We start from the raw sequence: 9,866 nt of genomic DNA on the forward strand, positions 1-9,866 counted from the left end.
GTCCTGCGTAGCCAGACAACTATTCCACAATCTCTGAATGCTATAGAGTCTGGAACTACATGGTCTACACCTCCTGAACGGCGAGTAATGGAAGCTGGCATTTCCATTCAAGAAAATATATTTTAAAATGTCATTTCTGCTAAACAGCAAGCTAAATATGATTAGATGATTTTTATTCATATTAGGATGAATGTGCGCGATGTGAGACGGAAAACGGAAGTGAGGGGGAGGCTTCACTTCCGCTTTAACCAGGTACTCATCATTCTTCTTACGTTATTCCAGACTGTATGACGGGAGCATTTGCAAATCGCAGAGTCAACAGTCTGGCCACGCAAGACTATAGGGTTAGGGAAAGGGTGAGGTTTGGGTTTAGGCTTTGGGTTAGCATACGCCTTCGTCGGCAGGTTAGCGTTCACCCGCGTCGGCAGGTTAGCCTTGGACTACTGGGAACTCGAAACAACGGGACGCCGAAATATCGATACGCGCCCTCCTGAGCAGTGTTGCATTGGCGATGCAATGTTTAGGCTCCTGAGCAGTGTTGCATCAGTCACGCGTGTGTACACGCAGACGACGCCGTCCCATATCTTCTTAAATGTCTGATGTTCTCTTAACCTGTTAACTCCTGTAATGTAGGTGTTAAGCCGCGCAAACAGAACTCTGAAATGTTTAAAAATGGCTTAAATTGGTGTAGCCTAATTGTTTTGTTTCTTTTGATATAATAATCGTTTGGTATGTTCATCTTTTATTCAAACTCGTACCGCGACTAGCGAGAATAAACAAATTGATTTGCATTATTACGAAAATAACATTACGTCATGTTGAAGTTTGTTGTAGTCATCAGGCAGCCAGCCTTCCTCTTTCCGGTTTAGGCTTAGACCCGATCACATGTTTAAAACGAATAGGCTACGAGGCTTTCCTCCTTGGTGGAAAGTCTGGTGACGCGTGGTTAGGTCTCCTCCCAGTGGACGTACAGCGAGGACCTTCCTAGGGAGACGCTCGGGAGGCATCCGTACTAGATACCCGAACCACCTAAGCTGCATGGATCCTTTCCGAGCGTATAGGGTGTGCCAAATGTAGTTCTATAAGAGCGGCCATTTCTTGGGTCAACACAGCCTTATGGTGTTCTGATTAGACTATAGCATTAGTTCTATGCAATCAAACAATTGAAACACCTGTGTTTTGACCCAAGAAATGGCCGCTAAGGACTACAATTGCGTCACCGCTGGCACACACTATAGGAGCATCGGTTTACTCCAAGTGGTTCTCAAACATTTTCATGTCAAGGGCCACAGAATTGACACTTGACTTATTAGCCCGAGGTGTACCCCCATTTGAAATGATATGCCAGAGACGGCTATAGCAGTGATTCTTGACCATCAAAGACCCCCGTATGACATGCATTAAACACCCCATAAAGTCTTGCATTCATGGAGATGTATTTGTTTTTGTTGCATACCTAGTCTAAGCCAATAATTTGATGACCAGTCCAGCAGAGTCCCCAATTTAGTCTTCATGCCAATTGATTCCTTCCCACACACATCACTGTTGTTCCTGCTGTTCTATACTGACCCACCTGCCAGTGAGGAGCCCCCACCGGGAGGACGTAGGCGTAGGGCCACTACACCGGCTCCCGCCCAATTGTTTCAAAACATATTCCACTTTTTCTCCTCTTCTTTTTTTCAAGATTTGATTGAAAAAAGCAGTTCTACAAGCTTGCGACATGTTGCACCATTCCCTGTTGTGAGCTTGTAGATCGGCTATTTATCAAATAGCCCATGCATAGGTTGTTCTTCAGAGACATGGTTGCTTATTTCTCTCGCAGAATCTGGCAACACTATGCTGTGCTGAGCTGCGCTGCGCTGCGCGGGGCAACGACGCGACATTTGATCTGAAATACCCCAGAGTCCCGTTACACGCACTTTGGTGACCCTGACGAATTCTGTGATGACAGTGAACTTATTAGAACCAATGGTTCACACACAAAGAATTCGAATTTCTTTGCTGTCAGGACAGTCAGGCAGAAACCATCTCCATATAGACTATATTTTAACTGTTTGTGTGTGTGTGTGTGTGTGTGTGTGTGTGTGTGTGTGTGTGTGTGTGTGTGTGTGTGTGTGTGTGTGTGTGTGTGTGTGTGTGTGTGCGCGCGCGCGCATGCGCGTATCGTGTGTGTCCCTGCTCTGCCTGCACGTAACCGTGATGCATGAAAACTGTTTTCTCACCTGTTTCTCACCTGTACATATTTTGTTCTGATTGTATTGTATTGTATTGTATTGTATTGTATTGTATGTATTGTGTAGGCTACACTTCTGCTTCGACAATGTAGGCTAAACGTATGTTTTCTCATGCCAATAAAACCCTTTGAATGGTGTGTGTGTGTGTGTGTGTGTGTGTGTGTGTGTGTGTGTGTGTGTGTGTGTGTGTGTGTGTGTGTGTGTGTGTGTGTGTGTGTGTGTGTGTGTGTGTGTGTGTGTGTGTGTTAATGCCCTGCTTAATCTCACACAACAAGCTATTTCGATGAATCCTGAGAGGTACCTGAATCTGATATCACCTTATCCTATTTATAATGCATTAGGCTATAAATGAGCAATATAATGCATTATAAAGGCGACCTTAATATAGTGTTACCGAAACAAGCCATAGAATGCCATATGGCAACATTGGTCCGAAATCTCACTTTTACGGCCGGACTACACCAAGAAATGCGCGCATACGCACATACTGTCCGTGAAGACGCTCGCGTATGCGTAAATGCTCCAGGCTACACCAAGGAGGGAGTATATGTGAGGAAGACCAGATAGTCTGTGTACAAAACGCATACGCGTGCTTAAAAAATAGAACCGATCCTATATTTAGGGAATGCGTATCCGTGGTTCGCGCTATCCGTACGCCTGGTGTAGCCGGCTGAATTGATATACATTGGCTCTATCCAAAACGCGCATACGCGCGCGCGCCCTGCATACGCACGCATACGCACCTAGCGCCTAGAGCCAAAAGTGTGACGTGTCACGTGACGTGATGGAGGGACGCAGGGGCGGAGGGACAGACAGCCGCGGTGGAGGTTTTCATATAACTTGTGACCTGACAGTCGTAATAATTAATAATGGGCCAATCAGGAATAGCAAAGTAAAAGAGATTGAACTGTATGGACGTAGCAAAACAACATAGCCTACATGTAGCCCTATGTAGGCCTAAACTCGCCCAATTATTTCATGCCCATTTCAGATTGATCTGAGACAATGATTGATTGATAGAAGTTTGCAAAGGTACAGTTTCGTCACAATACAGTTCACTGGTACAAGTTAAACTAAGGATACCTCAAAAAAGCTTTTGGGCTTGTCTCCACCAGCCGAAAGGCAGGGGGAGAGTATGTTTTCGCCCCTGTCCGTCCGTGCGTGCGTGCGTGCGTCCGTGCGTCCGTCCGTGCGTCCGTCCTTCGAGTTTGTTACCAGCTAATCTCCGGCGCCGTTGGCCCGGTCGCTGCCAAAATGAGCACACACACTCCCTGGATGCCAATTCAGAACCTCTGCCCTCTGCCGTTCTTGCGCCACAATTAGGCCAATGTTTGCAAAACACATTTCTGTACACTACTCTTAGAGATTTTGTCTAAAAATCCTACAAATCGGTAGGCAATCCTGGCTAAGATTGGCCTCAAACTTTGCAGGATTGATCCGTTTCGAACAAAATGCCTCAAATCATGAACACAGCGTGCAATTGTAATGAAGGCCAAGGAAGAAATTACACTACAAAATGTTCAAATCAGCCTCATGGTGGCACCATGAAAGGTCTAAGATTGGTGAAGAACACATGCCACCCTTTTTACATTGGCCTATTATAGCACAGGAGACCTGTGCTCGGAAGAACACTGCTTCTAGTTTCAATTGGGGTCCCTTTTCAACTCATATAACATAGAATGACAGACAAATAAAACATAGGAGAGGAAGGAAAGCCTGCACACTATATCAGCTAACAGGGAATTTTATTACTGTAGGTTGTAGCCTACACTTACATAATACAATTGCAAGGAGCTTATTGTGTGCAGACTTTTGTGGACTGGAGATGTGCCTGCTTTCCTCTGGAGTGGAGTCTGGACTCTAGAGTAGCCGCTATGCCATTGACACTTTTTTATGATACAACCATATTACTGGGTTCAACATTATCTAAACCCACTGTCCAAAGAAGGGTTAGGCTACATCTCTTGTAGCTGCTGTTTTAGGTCCCATTCCATCAGTCATTCATTCAAAGAGGAGGTGCCATAGTTTTGTACGTTTTGTATGTGTCTATGGAGTTAACATTACTCTAATAGACCCCCGGGTGTGGTTATACTATGCAAATATGTCTTCCCTGTGTATTTTTGGTTACTTCCTGAAAGCTGAAAGTCCCAAATGAAACACACTGATATATATGACATCATAATATCATTCCCTCCCATTTTTACCACACAACAACACTGTGGGTGTGGCTAACTTCACAACCCACCTACCTTAATCTTTTAAGGTAGCAATAGCCCCTATACACAATAGCCCCTATACACAAATACATGATTACACAAACACATTTCTGTAGGCCTATCTATTTAAAAACAAAATAGTAGTTTATTCTTCTTCTCGCCCTGCTGATTCTGCTGCCACCTACTGGTGATGAGACAAACCAACTGTAGTTAGCTGCCATTGGTGAATAGAAGTTCACACCAATTTCAACTGATTATATCAGTGTCAGAATCAAACACATCTCATGATGTTTGGAGCTCATCTTCACCACGTGGCAGCCTGACTTTAGAACTGTAAAGAGATTGTTTGTGTCCCTTTGAATGAAGAGAGGACGAGGCGGTCATACATTTCTCTTGAAATGTATGACAGATAAAAATGGATGCTTTTATCTTAGCCCGTTAAAATTCTGCTCATTTATGTGTCATCTCCAATTTCATTTGTTTGATCTGTATCCTGTATCACAACCTGAAAATGCTTTTCCTATTTAATAAAGTGCTGGAGAGTCATGGAGACTCCTGTTACTGAACAAACACACTATAGAAATTAGTACTATCAGAATATAGAGCTATTTAACACTTATTTTAACCAAACAAAATCCCTTTGTTGCCCTACCTTTAATCGTCAACTAAAATCTCATAATCGTGACAGCCTGCTGCATCTCTCTCTCTCTCTCTCTCTCTCTCTCTCTCTCTCTCTCTCTCTCTCTCTCTCTCTCTCAGCTAAGTGGACCTTGTCCTGAAAAAAAGAAAAAAGAAAAGAGAATGCTGAAGCCTCCAATGGAGTATAAGATCAGGTGATGTGGTGAGAGAACGAGAGAGGGGACACACAGACAACAACAAAAGAAACCCAATCTACAGAAGAATCCCTGACTGTATCTGAAGTGAACCGACCCCCCCCCCCCCCCTCCCCCCTCCAAACCCCCATAATTAGCGCTGCGGCGCCTTCCCTTTCATCATCTGACCATATAGGAGGAGGAAGACAGAGAGAGAACACAGAGAGAGAGAGAGAGAGAGAGAGAGAGAGAGAGAACCATCATCCCTCCCAAGGCCACACATTAGCTCATTACCTCAGCCCCCCGGCAGCCAAGCGGCAAGCACACTGCTGAAAGTACATCTACTCAAGTACTTGCCTGGCGTTGCCAGCCTCTATCACACACTTCGTTTTGGGAAGAGAGTCTGGGATTTCAGGAAGAGCTTTCATTTCTGGGGTTTGCCACAAACCACGTGCCCCAAGTCTACAGAAACCACGTGCCCCAAGCATACAACCCTGATTGGCCAACCCTTGAAGCTGGTTGAGGAAATAGAATCTCAATGGATCGGTGCCAGACCGTACTACAACACCACTACCGCCAGGGGGTGTTGTTGTGTTCGGTCTGGTTTATTAACCAGGCAACTCAAGTAATGTACTTACAGTAAAGTTTTTAACACATTTGTACGTTTCTGGGAGAGAGAGTACGTACGGTAGATCCGGTAAATGCAACTCCGCGAGGGACCGAGGTACAGATTAACCACCCGGACTGAGTAGTTATAACAAAACACAGTGCACTGCACCCGTCTCTCTGTTGGAGGACAGGCGGTGTGAGTGTGTGTGTGCGCGCGCGCGTTTGTGTGTATGTTTTCTCATGCCAATAAAGCTGTTTGAGGCTGTGACTGTGAGGAGTCCAGACGTCCTCTTCAGTGATTCCAATGACGTTCCTTTTTTCCCGTTTCTTGCTAAATTATATTTCTTGTTGGGACACATAGTTTCAGAACCGCTGTCATAAGTAACAAAAGTTCACCACGGGTAGTTCAAGCGTACGTACGTCTTTATCGGTTTTAATCCGTCAGGTTGAGTGTTGTCCGTAAGGTTACGGACAGAGACAATTATGTACAGACCTACGGAGCAACCGGATTAAATCACTCTCCCCCTCCGTTTCTTGTGTATTCCTGCGGACCGTCCTTATGTACTACTATGCATGGTACTTTAGGGAGTCTTACTGGTATTTTAAATTGTAATTAGAGAAAAGAAAAGATGTGTGTACTGCTTGCTATCGCATTAGCAGTTTTGATTTCATTCGATGGGCCGGGGGCATGTGTACAAGTGGCTAAATATGTATTTTTTGACACAATAAGCTGGCGATTTCTTTTATTGCTATGTACAGTAACACTACTAGCCCCCATAAGTCACATCTGCCCATGAAAGATTGCGGCCTACTTTTACTACTTCTGCTCCACTACACTCAGAGGCAAATGTTGTGTGTTTCACTCAACTACAATTATTTGCCTTATATATATCTCGTCCATTTGAAAATGGCCATTTGAAGAGCCGATCTACAAGCTCACTCACAATGCGTCACGACGTGACGCATTGCTATCCTCTAGAGCTGCCATTTTCTCAAGACTTGTACATTTTATACATTTGAATAACTAAAATGGGACATTCCGCATAATGAGTAGGACTACTTTCTACTTTTGATTCCGATACTTTTGTACTTTAGTAGGCTACGTTTTGAATTACGGACTTCTACTTGTACTGGCAGTAGCCAATTGATTCTTTTATGCTTTAAGTAAAACATGTGAGTACTCCCCCCCCCCCCCTCCCCCCCCCCCCCCACACACACACACACACACACACACACACTTACAATTAGCACAGTAGAGGAGGAGAATAAAAGGCCAAAAGGGACATACAAAAAGAATGATTAAAAAGAACTGAGCGGGAAATATCAGTGGCCACCCAAGCACTTCCAGATAACAGTGAATCACTCCTCCCTAACAAGTACACAGTGTCCTCACACCATCCACACACCAGCCCACCCCGCTACCCTACAACGGACTGTGTTGTGCCTGTCCACTTGCATTTGTTAAGACCTCAGACATGACCCCCCAACGTGTTGCCATGTCCGCGTATCATCATCGCCGATTTTGGACTTGTTTTTCTGTAAAGTTGCTTGTAATATTGGTAGTTTGCGGGTTGCGAGTTAGCTCTGACCGGAGGTGGGTGGGATCTAGTGGCCGTTCGCCTCTTTACAGCAGCTCCAGAGTCAAAACCTGGCAAAAATACGTGATTTAGCAAGGATACAAAAAAAGAAAGTTACCGATCGTTAATGGACATCATAACATCAGATTAACGTGGTAAGACGGCTAGTCCGGATTTCTCCTTTAATATTGTTTAAACCATTGGTCCTTAAACATTTTCATGGCAAGCACCCCCAGATTAATGTGTATTTGACCACAGACTGCCACCCCCGCCAACCAAACCCCCACCCCCACCCATGGACAACCCCCTATATACGATTTGTGTTGTTACAATGTTTTTAAAAAATTACCATTTGACCTGGTTGCTTATTTCTCTTGCTAAATCTGGCAACACTGATGTGACACACACACACACACACACACACACACACACACACACACACACACACACACACACACACACACACACACACACACACACACACACACACACGGGGCAGTGCACAGCCCACCTACCTCGATGGCCCCTGTTGAATTCATTCTCCCTCGGCGCTCATGCAGAAATAAGCTGTTTACCATCAATGGGTTCTAACATGTTAATGAACGGCTGTTTTGTTTCTTCTCACTGCTGCTGTGCTCATGGCTGGAAGAATGTCATCTTGGGTTTTCTTTTTTCTTTTCTTTTTTGTAAAATAATAGCAGATATGAGGAGAGATTTGGGTCCCTGACCAGTAATAGACTTCTAACTAGACTGCACTTGCGCCTTTTGTTCTCTGGCCCATGTTTGCTGTAATTGTGCATCAGCACAGTTTCCTTTGAAAGTACTGTATGTGTGTGGGCAAGTTGGTACTTAATTGATCTGACAAAGTAGTTCATTGTGCAGTTGAGGCGAGCAGACTTTTCCGAGGTGCCAACTTGCCACAGATGAATCTTCGGTGGTGCCAATTTGCCACAGAGGACACGACGACAAAACTATGACATCAGATGACTCTTCTGAGGTGCCAATTTGCCGCAGAGGACCGACGACAAAACTATGACAAAACTATGACATCAGATGACTCTTCTGAGGTGCCAATTTGCCGCAGAGGACGCGACGATAAAACTATGACAAAACTATGACATCAGATGACTCTTCCGAGGTGCCAACCTGCCGCAGAGGACGCGACGACAAAACTGAAAACAGTACTTGCGCCTTACTTCACTGGCTGGCGCAAGTAATGAATGATAGAAAATGTAGGGACACAAAGCAAGAGATCACCGAGCAAGAAATTATCCCTTGCATGCATGCCACCACCGCGGAGGGTCGTGGGTTCAAATCCAACGTGCATCCAGCTTTGTGGAGTGTCTACTGCACCAGTGGTTCTCAACCTTTTCAGGCCGTGTCCCCCTAATGAGCACTACGAGTTGAGGCATTACATTTTGTATAACACGGTTCTATTGTGAAAACAGCTGATTGCGAGGCATTGTGAGCATGTAACTCCCCTACGTATAACATCGTGCTTCCGATTAAACTTTTTAGGATAGCTTCATAGTCTTGTTTGACAGCACTATCATGTTGGATTCATGTTAATGTGTTTTGTCAATTCTTAGTAAATTTGACTTTTCACTCATGTACTTATAGTCTACTCTTTTTTCCCTCACAACCAAACCTCTCAGCCGAACACACGGATTAACAACTCATTGATTGCGAGCTTGCAGATCTGCTATGCAAGGAGGTATGAGTAGCTGCCTTGTTTATTGATGTGTTGCAAGCATGTTTAATTTAGAGATTTCACATCTATGGGATATGTCTCTGGTATATTGAAATCTTCACCTCAATGTCTAATTGTTGTGGGCTTGCTGAAAGCGAGCACATGTATGTTATCTTCATTATTTATCTATCAAGTTCTCCTCAAAATGACATACAGTAAGATCTATCAGTCAAGTTCTCCTCAAAATTACGTAAGACACTGCCTTTGTACCGACAGTACAAAGGCAGGGCAATTAGCCAATGAGGTGCTGCCAAAGGGTAGATCTTTGTGCCCATACGATTACATGCGAGCCCACACTGTTTCGTAGGAACAATATTTCTAGTATTAATATAATACTCTGCCAGCTTCATGGATGACTATTCTGAACTACCGTGCATTATTTATTGTTTAAAACAATGAAATAATTGTTCATTAAAACAATAATGTATTTGCATAGTACTGTATTGTTGCGACCGTCAGGTCGCAGTTTAGTATCAAAACCTCCACCGGCCGTCCGTCGGTCGGTCGGTCGGTCACACGTCACACGTCACACCTTTGCCCTGCTCATATCTCCGCATCAGTATGACATCACACTGCTTGGTGTGTGCCGTCAGGGTCATTTGTGTACGGTGTGATGTCATACTGATGTCAGCAGTGTGATGTCATACTGATGTCAGCAGCTATGTCTC

The sequence above is a fragment of the Nannobrachium achirus genome, assembly GCF_963921795.1.
Source record: "Nannobrachium achirus genome assembly, chromosome: 7".
Classification (NCBI taxonomy): domain Eukaryota; kingdom Metazoa; phylum Chordata; class Actinopteri; order Myctophiformes; family Myctophidae; genus Nannobrachium; species Nannobrachium achirus.